Source organism: Macaca mulatta, chromosome 1 (genome assembly GCF_049350105.2).
Source record: "Macaca mulatta isolate MMU2019108-1 chromosome 1, T2T-MMU8v2.0, whole genome shotgun sequence".
NCBI classification, from domain to species: Eukaryota; Metazoa; Chordata; class Mammalia; order Primates; family Cercopithecidae; genus Macaca; species Macaca mulatta.
The window spans coordinates 13,453,090-13,466,557 of record NC_133406.1 but is presented as its reverse complement, the minus strand read 5'-3'; the positions used below and the strand labels follow the sequence as shown (position 1 = coordinate 13,466,557).

General features: G+C 48.7%; 1 protein-coding gene across 1 annotated transcript in view; it reads right to left on the bottom strand.

Moving 5' to 3' along the window:
• Positions 1 to 13,468, bottom strand: part of GNG4 (G protein subunit gamma 4) — a 94,511-nt gene that overhangs the window by 43,000 nt on the left and 38,043 nt on the right. Inside the window, exon 2 of the mRNA XM_028849531.2 lies at positions 224 to 335. The gene's annotated coding sequence lies outside the window, so the exon portion shown is untranslated. The remainder of the gene's footprint in view (positions 1 to 223; positions 336 to 13,468) is intronic.

Below are 13,468 nucleotides of genomic sequence, written 5' to 3'. Positions count from 1 at the left end.
GGATAACAGGAGGTGGTAAAAGGTTTCTAAGGGCTCCATGTCTGCCATGGAGGGTGGGAGAAGGGGACAGGACAGTGATGGCTGCTAGAAGAAAATGACGCTGTGAGGACCTGGCCACCATCAAGGATCCTGAGAACTGAGTCTCACCCTGGCCCCCACACACGCTCCTGGCGAAGACACCTGCTGTCCCCCTGCCCCTGCACAGGTAAGTCACTCTCCTTACCTGCTGAGAGGCAGCCGTGTGACAGGCCCGGGAAGGGGACAGAGGCTGGCGGCGGCAGCAGCGGTCAGTCGTCAGATGAGAGGTGAATTCAGAGCTGCTGCTTTGAGGTCACCTGAAAGCACAACCAGAGATGTGTCTGGAGATGTGGGGACCCCCTGACATTGTTCCCAGCGTCCCCATCCACCCCATCCCATGGTTCCCCTCTCCTCAAGCTCAGCAGCCTTCCCCCAAAGCCTGGGGACTCCATATCAGACCTTGGGGAGATGGGGAGCTCAAGGCAGACAGAGAACCCTCAGATCTGACCCAGAGCAGACTGGAAACACAACTTCGGGGCCACAGGCCACCCCAGGCCTCACCAGACTGCTCCCCTGGCCCCCGCAAACCTGCATGCCCAGTCGCTCTGCCACCCCCAACACGAGCAGCCCCAGCTCCAGCCAAACCTCTGTCAAATGTGTTTTCTTCTTATAAAAATATACACCTGGCCGGGCACAGCGGCTCATGCCTGTAATCTCAGCATTTTGGGAGGCCCAGGTGGGCAGATCAATGAGTTCATTCCCCAAGGGTTTACCGAGTGCTCTGCCCTACAGCATCCATCTCCGAGGGATCCTAATGAACTTGGAGCAAAGCTAAAAGCCCGGCAAGAATAAGCTGACAGACCTGTTTGCTCCCCTGGCTAAAATGGAATCCAAATTCATTTTGGCTTCAACTTCAGGGGAGATGGTTTGAAGTTATATTTGGTGCATTTTTCTCAGCCTGTGCTATGGTCTGAATGTTTCTGTCCCCCCGCCCCCCAGATTCCTATTTTGAAATCCAAAGCCCCAAAGTGATGCTATTAGGAGGTGGGACCTCTGAGAGGTGGTTAAGTCATGAGGACGGAGCTCTTATGAATGGGACTTGTGACCTTGTAAAGAGCTCTGACAGAGATCCAGGAATGCTTCATGTTTTAGTTTAGTTGTTTTTTTTTTAATTTGTTTGATTTGTGTGTGTGTGTGTGTGTGTGTGTGTGTGTGTGTATATATATATATATATATTTTTTTTTTTTTTTTTCCTGTTGCCCAGGCTGGAGTGCAGTGGTGTGATCTCAGCTCACTGCAACTTCCGCCTCCCAGATTCAAGTGATTCTCCTGTCTCAGCCTCCCAAGTAGGTGGGATTACAGGTGCCCGCCAACACGCCTGGCTAATGTTTTTTTTCTGTTTTTGTAGAGACAGGGTTTCACCATGTTGGCCAGGCTAACCTTGAACTCCTGACCTCAGGTGGTGATCCACCCACCTCCCAAAGTGCTGGGACTACAGGCGTGAACCACCGCACCCGGCCTTGGTTTTGTATTTTAATATAACAGTGCTTCTTATACTTTTCCACCACATTCTGGGGAAAACAGACCCACTGAGGCAACTGGCTCCACTGACTCTGGCTACCCAAGGCCCCACCCAGAGGGCTGAGGTGCTGGATCCAGGCAGAGCACCTGTAGGCTGCACCCACACTCCCCAGCCCACTGTGGGGAAGCCGTTCTCTACCATCGTTTCCCCAAATTTGGTTGGGATCAGAATCCTCTGGGAATGTAATGAGACTAAGGCCCTGCTCTACCCACCTCCATGACCTTAGAGTGCTGTCTTAGCTCTCTTGGGGATTCTGATAAAACCACTGCTCTATCGGCAACCAGAGCTTCTCAGACTTTGCTGTACATCTGAACCACTGTGGGGGACTTTCAAGGATCCTGATTCCAGCTGGATGGAGTGACTCATGCCTGTAAGCCCAGTGCTTTGGGAGGCTGCAGCAGAAGGATTGTTTGAGCCCAGGAGTTCAAGACCAGCCTGGGCAACACAGTCAGACCCCATCTTTACAAAAAATTAAAAAATTATCTGGGTGTGGTGGCACATGCCTGTGATCCCAGCTATTGAGGAGGCTGAGGCAGGAGGATTGCCTGAGCCTGGAAGTTTGAGGCTGCAGTGAGCTATAATCATGCTACTGCATTCCAGCCTGGGCAACAGAGACCCTGTCTCAAAAAATCCCAAAAATATAAAATTAAAAAAATAAAGATCTTGATGCTCAAGTCAAACCCCAGGCCTTTTAAGCCACAATCTCTGGGGGAGGACTGAGGAATCAGTGGATGTTGAAGCTTCCCAGGTGATTTTTTTATTTTTATTTTTTGAGACAGGCTCACTCTGTTGCCCAGGCTGGAGTGCAGTGGTGTGATCTCGGCTCACTGCAACCTCCGACTCCCAGGTTCAAGTGACTCTCCTGCCTTAGCCTCCCAAGTACCTGGGATTACAGGTGCATGCCACCATGCCTAGCTTAATTTTTGTATTTTTAGTAGAAATGGGGTTTCACCATGTTGGTCAGGCTGCTCTTGAACCCCTGACCTCAAGTGATCCCCTTGCCTTGGCCTCCCGAAGTTCTGGGATTATAGGAGTGAGCCACCACACTCGGCCTTCCCAGGTGATTTTAATGTGCAGCCGTGTTTGAGACACGCTGCTCAAGTGTGCATCTAGCTGGAGCGTCCCACACTTTGGTGTCCCATCAGATGTCGTGTCACCCGGATCTCAGGCTCTCACTCAACAGGACTGGCTGGGGGAGGCTGGGGAGGCTGGGTGCTGCTACTCACAGCCTGGTGGGAGGCATCAGCTGCAGTATCCCCGGGAGCTCATTAGCAATGCAGAATCTCAGGTCCTACCCAAACCTATGAAGTCAAATCTACAGGTTTGTTGTTGTTGTTGTTGTTGTTGTTGTTGTTGTTGTTTTTGAGACAGAGTTTCCCTCTGTTGCCCAGGCTGGAGTGCAGTGACGCCATCTTGGTTCACTGCAAGCTCCGTCTCCCAGGTTCAAGTGATTCTCCTGCCTCAGCCTCCCGAGTAGCTGGGATCACAGGCGTGAGCCAACATGCTCGGCTAATTTTTGTATTTTTAGTAGAGACGGGGTTTCACCATGTTGGCCAGGCTAATGACAAACTCCTGACCTCAAGGGATCCACCCGCCTTGGCCTCCCAAAGCGCTGGGATTACATGTGTGAGGCATTGCACCCGGCCGAATCTGCATTTTAACCCAGGTGATTCAGGTTTGCGTTAGAGTTTGAGAAGTTCTGAGCTAGACCAGCAGGGCCCAGTCCTGCCTTATGCAGTGTCCAAGATGAAGAGCCTGGCTGAAGACACGTGAGTCAGTCGTAACAGTGGTGGGCAGCAGAGTTGCTGTTCTCCTGACCCTTAGTGTTATTCACAGCCCCGTCAGCTTTTTAGATTCCTCTTTTAGATGATTTACTAACTCTAGAAGCTCTTTGAGAGGCCACACATCAGAAAAGACACTATCAATTTATCCTTGTCCTTCTGGCATTTGCATAGCATCTTCCATCCAATGCTTGAAACGTATTTCAGATGTCAACCCACCAGCCTACCCCGGGAAGTGGTTGTAGACACCTTCCCTGTATCATTGCTAGTTCTCAAAATAACACAGGTTGTTGGAGTTGATGGGAATTTAGCTCTTGACTGGATTCCTTTGTCCGGTTGCGGGAGAAAGCTGTTTTTTTGTTTTGTTTTGTTTTTGTTTTTGTTTTTGTTTTTTTTGAGACAGGCAGAGTCTCACTCTGTCACACAGGCTGGAGCGCAGTGGCACGATCTTGGCACACCACAACCTCCACCTCCTGGGTTCAAGAAATTGTCCTGCCTCAGCCACTCAAATAGCTGAGATTACAGGCATGTGCCACCATACCTAGCTAATCTTTATATTTTTAGTAGATATGGAGTTTCAACATGTTGGCTAGGCTGGTCTTGAACTCCTGACCTCAAGTGATCTGCCCACCTTGGCCACCCAAAGTGTTGGGATTACAGGCATGAGTCATGGCGCCTGGCTTTTGTGTGTGTGTGTGTGTGTGTGTGTGTGTGTGTGTGTGTGTGTAAGAAAGAGAGAGGGTCTTGCTCTGTCACCCAGGCTGGAGTGCAGTGGTACAATCACAGCTCACTGCAGCCTTAATCTCCTGGGCTCAAGTGATCCTCCAACCTCAGCGTCTGGAGTAGTTAGGACTACACCCAGCTAATTTTAAAACTTTTTGTAGAGACAGGATCTCACTTTATTGCCCAGGCTGGTTTTGAACTCCTGGTTCAAAGGATCCTCCCACCTTGGCATCCCAAAGCACTGGGATTACAGGCATGAGCCACCTCTCCTGGCTGAAAGCTGCTTTTTAATAGCACTAAATTTTACCGTGATGTTTTCAAAAGCTTTTCTTCCCTCTCAAAAGAAGAAAACATATTCGTCTTTGAATAAATTGCTGTGTTTCATTGTGAGGTGGTGGGAAGACCCACTGGCTGGCCGTGAGCGAACTGGGAGCCCTCAAGGCCAGAGGCCTTGTTTTTTTGGCTTCTGTGCCCCAATTGCCAAGATAGGGCAGGCATGCCGTAGCCAGTCCATACAAACGTGACTCTCATAGGCATGAAAGAATAAACTGAGGCTTCAACAGTGACTTTAATTCCCCATGGCTGCTGCTGTTTCAGTTCTTAAATGGAGCGAAATTAGCTCTGGGTTGTGACGGGTAATGACCCAGAGTCACACAGATGTACTGATGGCTCCAACAACTTCCTTATTTTGAGAAATAGTGATGATACAGGGAAGGTGTCTAAAACCCCTTCTTAGAGTATGGGATAGGTTGGTGGTCTGACATCTGAAATCCATTCCAAGCAATGGATGAAAGATGGAGCTACTAGAATTAATTAAATCATCTAAAAGAGGAGCCCCCTAGTGGTGCTCGGCTTTGAGGCACAGGTGTGAGGTCTCTGCTCTCACAGAGCTTACTGTCTGGTGAGGGGTGCCATGGACTACTGGAATCACCATGCTGACTGATGAAAATTCTTATGAGAGAGGCGCCCGGCTCTCAGTGTATAACCAAAGCACTTGACCTGGACCGTAGCATCTACGTTGCTTTCTATGATAGATTCTGAAGCCGTAAGATGGAATGAGACTTGCCTGCCCTCAAAGAGCTCAGGTGCTGAGGGGGAGATGTATAAATAAGCAATGATCGTATTGTCATGGGTGTATGTGGGCTGGCTGTCCACAGAATCCGTGCTCCTCTTCCTCTCACAAGAATGTCATGGTGGCAGGGCAGGTGGCCCCTGGCTAGATTTTCCCCAGGGTCGCTTGCAGCTATGTGTGGCTTTGTGACTCACGTCTTGCCAGTGGAGATGCCGATGACGAATGAGTGGAAATGATGGGTGCGACTTCCAGGCCTGGGCTTTCACATCCTATTTGGGGACTTCTGAGCTCTTTCCCATCACACGTGGATGTGTCTGCAGCTTAACTTCAACAAGGGCAGGCAAGGACAGTGGCCTGAGTGGTGCCTCCAGGTGTGGTCCCTGGACTGGAGGCATCAATGTCCCCTGGGAGCATGTCAGAAATGCAAATGCTTGGGCCCACTCAGACCTACTGAATAGAAGCTCTGGGGCTGGGCGCGGTGGCTCATGCCTGTAATCCTAACACTTTGGGAGGCCAAGGTAGGTGGATCACCTGAGGTCAGGAGTTTGAGACCAGGCTGGCCAACATGGTAAAACCGCTTCTCTACTAAAAATACAAAAGTTAGCCGGGCGTGGTAGCAGGTGCCTGTAATCCCAGCTACTTGGGAGGCAGAGGCAGGAGAATTGCTTGAACCTGGGAGGCGGAGGTTGCAGTGAGCTGAGATGGCGCCATTGCACTCCAGCCTAGGCAGCAGAGTGAGACTCTGTCTCAACAACAAAAAAGGAGCTCTGGGCGTGGGAAGGGGCTTAACAAGGCCTCCAGGTGGTTCCGATGCTCAAGAGAATCTGAGAAGCACAGTCCTGGGAGATGAGAGAGAAACAAAACAGAAGGAGCCCGTGTCCCCAAATCTCCCCTGGAGCTGAGCGGCCCCGTTAGCCTGGCTTCTTACTTCTGGGCTTGTATGAGAAAGTGAAATACGTTTCCCCACTCTTTAAGTCACTATGCTTCTGGGTTTCTTTGTCACAGCAGCTTTACATCTCACTAACCGATACAGTATTTCAACAGACGTTAGTATACTGGATGACCGCCTTGAAAATGCTTTTAAACCTGAGACAGAAGTACTCATTTAAGAGCTTCTATTTGGGAAACTCAATACAACGAGGCACTCAGGTCTAACAAGGATTCCACCTAGTGAAACTGTGTTTATTTCTAGGGTCTAACATTTTACCCTAAAATTCTGTTAGATACCAGGCCCACAAGATAGCACTGCTTTTGCTCCAATGTTCAGGCTGGGTTCTCCTAGCATTCAGCGTGAGCACTGATAAGATTCCACCCTTTCAGCTGTAAGATAAATTGGCTTTGACTTGTCACAAGAATTTCACTAACTGAGTTGACATCTTGGCGTTCCTCCAAGAATGGAGGTCACGTTCGCTTCCACACCGGGATCTAAAAGGGAGGGGAGGGGAGGGCCGGGCGCGGTGGCTCACGACTGTAATCCCAGCACTTTGGGAGACGGGTGACTCGTTTGAGGTCAGGAGTTCCAGATTAGCCTGGCCAACATAGTGAAACCTTGTCTCTACTGAAAATACAAAAATTGGCCAGGTGTGGTGGCAGGTGCCTGTAGTCCCAGCTACTTAGGAGGCTGAGGCAGGAGAATTGCTTGAGTCCAGGAGGTGGAGGTTGCAGTGAGCTGAGATCGCTCCGCTTGCACTCCAGCCTGGGCAACAGAGCGAGACTCTGTCTTAGTAATAATAATAATAATAATAATAATAGGCAGGGGAAGTCCTAATTCACCTTGACGTGATAATCGCTGCGTCAGCAAAGGGCACAGGCTTTCTCTCTGTGCACATGGATGTGTAAGGTGGCATTTTAGCACCACATGACCAATTCTGCTGTTTCTCAGTCATCCTAGGCTGGAGCTGAATGTCCTGACCCCTGAAGGGAGTGCCCTCCCACCCAGACACCCAGGGCTCTATGTCTGCAGTAGGAACACGGTCCCCCTCGCAGGGGGATGACTCTTCCCCACTCCGACTTCAACCACTTTGCAAATTAAATACTGTGATAGGCAAGCTTGATGCATTTTACAGTATGGATCTCAATTACTTAATTTACATCTTGAGTGCCTGATAGCATCCAGCTGATCTAATAACACCTAATCACACAGATGCTAAACACGTCCAGGGATTGGAAGCTTTGGGCATGGCACGGGTTGTAATGGACTTGAGAGACAACCACAGTTTCTTAGGAAGAGAATGTGGGATCTGAACGACGCTGGGGCCTGCTGGACACCTGTCACCTTATCTGGTTCTTTTTAAGGTCAAGAAAATTAGAGAAGGTTGGCAGACCGCGGTTACACTTAAGGGACATTTGACAAATTAGTGCAGAATAAACAGCAGAAAGAGAAACTAGATCCACCTTCCGTGGGACCGTTCACGCCACCCACTCCCTCACCCAGCTGGCCCCCCAGACACTCCCTGACCATTGCTTCGGCCTTGCAGGTAGAAAACAAAAATCTTAATCGATAGAAGATGTTAGAAGTCTACTCATGGCCTGAGGCTTTTAATCAGCCCTCACTGACTGCGATGTTAATTCTTTCTGACTTTGGGGTTATTCAGGTTACTTAAACTGGACCACGGTGTTGACCGGCATGTACGGAGGAACATAAATCCATGTCCTGTGTGTTTGTACAGTCTGTAAACCTTACAGTCTAGAATGAATTCATTTTCATTCGAGTCTTATCGCAGCTCTACCGAAGTGGACAGTTCACTGCAAGGGGGCCGAAAAGGCAGTTGAGAGATGGCGTGGCTGGGCCATGTCTCAGCTTCCTAGAGCTGCAGGAACAAATTACTATAAACCGTGTGGTTCTAAGCAACAAAAATGTATTCTCTCACAGCTCTGGAGGCTGGAAGTCCAAAATCAAGGTGTTGGCAGGGTCATGCTCCCTCTGAAGGCTCTAGGGGAAAATCCTTCTTCCTCATCTTTTCCTATCAACTGGTAACCTCTGATAGCACTTGGCATTTATTCCTTGATTTGTTGACATCATTCCAATCTCTGCCCCCATCTTCACATAACCCACTTTTCTGTGTCTCACTGTGTCACCTTTGCTTCTTTTTTTTTTTTTTTTTTTTTTTTTGAGACGGAGTCTCGCTCTGTCACCCAGGCTGGAGTGCAATGGTGCAATCTCAGCTTACTGCAAGCTCCACCTCCTGGGTTCACGCCATTCTCCTGCCTCAGCCTCCCAAGTAGCTGGGACTATAGGTGCCTGCCACCACGCCCAGCTAATTTTTTGTATTTTTAGTAGAGACGGGGTTTCACCATGTTAACTAGGATGGTCTCGATCTCCTGACCTCGTGATCTGCCACCTTGGCCTCCCAAAGTGCTGGGATTACAGGCGTGAGCCACCACGCCCGGCCCCATCTTCACTTCTTATAAAGATACCAGCCATTGGTCTTAGGTCCCACTCTAATCTAATCCAGTATGACCTCAACTTAATCATATCTGCAAAGACCCACTTTCCAAATAAAGTCATATTCCAAAGTTCTGGGTATATATGAATTCTGGGGGCAAACTCTGAACTCAGTATAGTCAGGAACCCAGAAATGTGGCTACAGGTCTGTGCTCACTGCTACAAAGAATCGGATTTTGTTGTTGTTGTTCTTTGTAATACCTACAAGAAATGCCTCTCTGAGAATTGTATGGTGTTTCATGGCTGTGGGAGAGGAATATCTTACAGTGATGGGTGCATGAACTGAGAAGCAGAATTTACAACCTATACTCACCTCAATTTTTTTATTTATAAAATGAGAAAATTGATATCCAGCCAGCTAAGTCATTTGTCCAGAGCCATTAAATAGCTAATAAGTATGAAAATAAGATGAGAACCCCATATCATTCATTCATTCATTCATTCAACACATACTATGTCAGGCATCACACTGAAGAAATGAGGAAGTGGGTGGAGCTGGAATATGATTCCTGCTTTTTATTTATTTGTTTTTGAGATGGAGTCTGGCTATATCACCCAGGCTGGAGTACGGTGGCATGATCCTGGTTCACCACAACCTCTGCCTCCCAGGTTCAAGCGATTCTCCTGCCTCAGCCTCCCCAGTAGCTGGGATTACAGGCATGCGCCACCACACCCAGCTAATATTTGTATTTTTAGTCGAGATAGTGTTTCACTATGTTGGCCAGGCTGATCTCAAACTCCTGACCTCACGATCTGCCCGCCTCAGCCTCCCAAAGTGCTGAGATTACAGGCGTGAGCGTCTGAGCCCGGCCCGTGATTCCTGCCTTCTATTTATTTGGAGATAAAACTAACAGCAGCAAACTCAACGATCAAATCAAGGTGCCACCACGGACGTCGGTAAAGGGTAGAGGAGCCAAGAAGGAGAAGATGATCAATTCTTCTTGGGGAGGGAGGTAAGGATAAGGTTAGGAAGGGCTTTATACTTAATTTGAGCCTGGGAAGATGAATGGGACCCACTAGGCGCTGTCAGCAGAGAGGGCGAGTTCGAGGCAGAACTCCCACGCAAGTGTGGTGGTACAGAATGGGCAAAGACGGAGCAACTGAAAACCAGGCTGGCACTTTCTGGAAACCCTGGGTGGTCCCTTATTCCTGGAGCCCAGGAGGACAGGGAGCAGACCAGGAAGGGCCTTGAGTGCTACAAGAGTGTGGGGCTAGTATCATGTAGGCAGGTGTCATCAAATGAAGGGTTATTTAACAGAGAATTAAAAAGATTGCTGTTACATTTTATTTTTTTGATTGACAGTTAGGGGTGGGGGGGTCTCACTATGTTGCCTGGGCTGGTCTTGAACTCCTGGGCTTAAGCGATCCTCTGGCCTCAGCCTTCCAAGTAGCTGGGATTGTAGGTGCGCCACCATGCTCTGCTGTTACATTCTAGAAAGATCACTTCAACCTAGTGTGGAGAATGGATCAGAGGTGAACAAAATAAGCAGACCAAGGTGGGAGGATCATGAAGTCAGGAGTTCGAGACCAGCCTGGCCTGAATATAGTGAAACCGCGTCTCTACTAAAAAATACAAAAAGTTAGTCAGGCCTGGTGGCATGTGCCTATAACCCCAGCTACTCCGGAGGCTGAGGAAGAGGAATCGCTTGAACATGGGAGGCAGAGGTTGCAGTGAGCTGAGATTGTGCCACTGAACTTCAGCCTGGATGACAGAGTGAGACTCCGTCTGAAAAATAAAAAGTAAAAAATTAATAAAAATCAAGCAGACCAATGAGGGAACCACGGGAGTCTAGATGCTGATGCTCTGGTAGGGAGACGGGGTGGAGGGCCAGGTGGTGAGGAGGGTGGAAGAGCCAGGGGATGTGGTTACGATCTGGATGCTGGGGAGGTGGGAAAGGAAGGCACACCTGGGCTGACCACCAGGGAGATGGTGCTGTGCTGTTCAGCACACTTAGAAAAAAGCAAGTGGAATGGGGTGACCGTGAGTTCACATGGGGCCAGGCTGAACTTAGGAGGCCTTTAGGAAACTGAGAAGCACATGACCAGCAGACGGGAGGACTGATAGAGATGGAGTTCACAGGGAGTTAGAGCAACTCATGACTTGCAGGGGTAGCGGAAGTCCTGGCTGTGGGAGGCTCATGGGCAAGGGGGAGCATGGGTCAGAAGGCTGGGCCCTGTGCAGACCCTTGGCCCAAAGCAGCATGCGGGGGCGGGGCGGGCAGAGGAAGGAAGCCCCATGCTCATCCGTTCTTCCTTCCCTCCTTCCCTCCTTCTTTCCTTTCTTTTCTTTCTTTCCTTTTTTTTTTTTTTTTTTTGAAACGGAGTCTCACTCCATCACCCAGGCTGGAGTGCAGTGGCGTGATCTTGGCTCACTGCAAGCTCCACCTTCCAGGTTGAAGCAATTCTCCTGCCTCAGCCTCCTGAGTAGCTGGGATTACAGGTGCGTACCACCACGCCCAGCTATTTTTTTTTTTTTTTTTTGTATTTTTAGTAGAAATGGGTTTCACGATGTTGGCCAGGCTGGTCTTGAACTCCTGACCTCAAATGATCTGTGCACCTCGGCCTCCCACAGTGCTGGGATGACAGGCGTGAGTCACCGTGCCTGGCCCTGAAGGTTTCTTTCTATGTTCTTCAATCTGCACTTTTCAGATTTTAGTGCCAATAAAACTAATAAATTATTCTTTCTAGACCAAATAGTGAAATGGTGCTAAATGGAGAAGTGACAGATGAGCTATGGTGTCACCACCGACATCAGATTACGCAGCACGGATGGACAGTGTGGTGTTCAATGAGGTTGGCCATCGCTGCTGGGTGCAACATGGGGCCTACTCTCGGGAGGCAGCCGTCTACAGCGGAAACCATGCAGACAAGCGGTTCTGTGAATTATCTGAAGCAAATGCATTGTACTTCGCAGACTCTGTAGTAGAAAACCACCAGCACGAATTTAGTGGGTCACGCGCTTTGATCAGGGAGAATGAGTTCTCGGCAGTTCATCCATTCACTCCTCCCAGCCTGACTCTCTTTCATGCCATCCCATCAGCATGGTTTTTCAGTCATCTTGCTAGGGTTAGGGTGCCGCCTCCAACTTCAGAGCAGAGCCACACGAGCAGCTGTCATGAGGCCAGCCTCCCTGCCTGGGTCCTGGAGGCTTTCTCCTGCCCAGCACAGTGCCCAGCCCCCTCCCCTCACTTTGGTCCATTCTGATGTGGGACTTCAAGACTGTCCAAGAAAGATGAGGCGACTCCATCCTCTAGGACCAGCTATAGGAAATACTGTTTCTTTCTTTCTTTTTCTTTTCTTTTCTTTTTTTTTTTTTTTGAGGCAGAGTCTCGCTCTGTCACCCAGGCTGGAGTGCAGTGGTACGATCTCGGCTCACTGCAACCTCTGCCTCCTGGGTTCAAGCGATTCTCCTGCCTCAGCCTCCTGAGTTGCACCCACCACCATGCCCAGCTAATTTTTGTATTTTTAGTAGAGACAGGGTTTGACCATGTCAGGATGGTCTCGAACTCCTGACCTCGTGATCTGTCCACCTTGGCCTCCCAAAGTGCTGGGATTACAGGTGTGAGCCACCGCGCCCGGCTAGGAAATGCTGTTTCTAAAGGCTGCTGCCAGCTGCTGCCAACTATGTTTTATCACTTCCCATTTCCTTTTTAAAAAATACCAAATTCACATCAAAATGCTTGAATTAAAAAAGTATTGAGGTTAAATTCACTTACAATAAAATTAATCATTTTTAAATGAACAACTCAGTGACATTTAGTACATTCACAATGTTTTGCAAACACCACCACTATTTAGTTCCAAAGCACTTCCACACCTTCAGAATAAAACCTCATTCCATTAAGCAGTTCTGTCCACTTACCGTTCCTCCCAGATCCTAGCAACCAACAGTCTGCTTTCTGTCTCTACAGATTTACCTATTCTGGACATTTCACACAAATAAAATCACAAAATATGCAGTCTTTTGTGACTAGATCCTTCCTTTGTTTTCTTTTTCACTTGATTTTTTTTTTTTTTTGAGATGGAGTCTTGCTCTGTTGCCCAGGCTGGAGTGCAGTGGTGCCATCTCAGCTCACTACAACCTCCGCCTCCCAGGTTCAAGTGATTCTCCTGCCTCAGCCTCCCGAGTAGCTGGGATTACAGGCACCTGCCACCCCACCTAGCTAATTTTGGTATTTTTAGTAGAAATGGGGGTTTTGCCATGTTGACCAGGCTGATCTCGAACTCCTGACCTCAGATGATCCAATCACCTCGGCCTCTGAAAGTGCTGGGATTACAGGTGTGAGTCACTGTGTCTGGCCTCTCAATTTTTTGTTGTTGTTCTTGTTAAATAGAGACAGGAATCTCACATTGCTGTCTAGGCTTGTCTCGAACACCTGGCTCCAAGTGATCTTCTTACCTTGGCCTCCCAAAGTGCTGAGATTATAGGCATGAACCACCATGCCTGGCCAGCTTTTTTCACTCAGCGTAATGTTTTCAGAATTCATGCATGTTGTAGCATGTATCAGTATTTCATTCCCTTTTATGGCTGAAGAGTATTCCGTGATGCAGGTGCACCACATTTAGTTTATCCGCCCATCTGCTGATAGACACTTGGGCCGTTTCCATCTTTTGGCTATTGTGAATAATGCCACCATGAACATGTATTTGAGTACCTGTTTGGAACCATTTTACATTCTCATCAGCAATAGCTCCAATTTCTTCACATCCTTGCCAGCATTTGTTATTTTCCACTTTTTGGGTTATAGCCGTCCTCGTGGGTGTGAAGCGGTACCCTCTTTTAGTTGTGATTTGCATTTGCCAAATGACTAATGATGTGGAGCATCTTTTCATATGCTTGTTGGCAT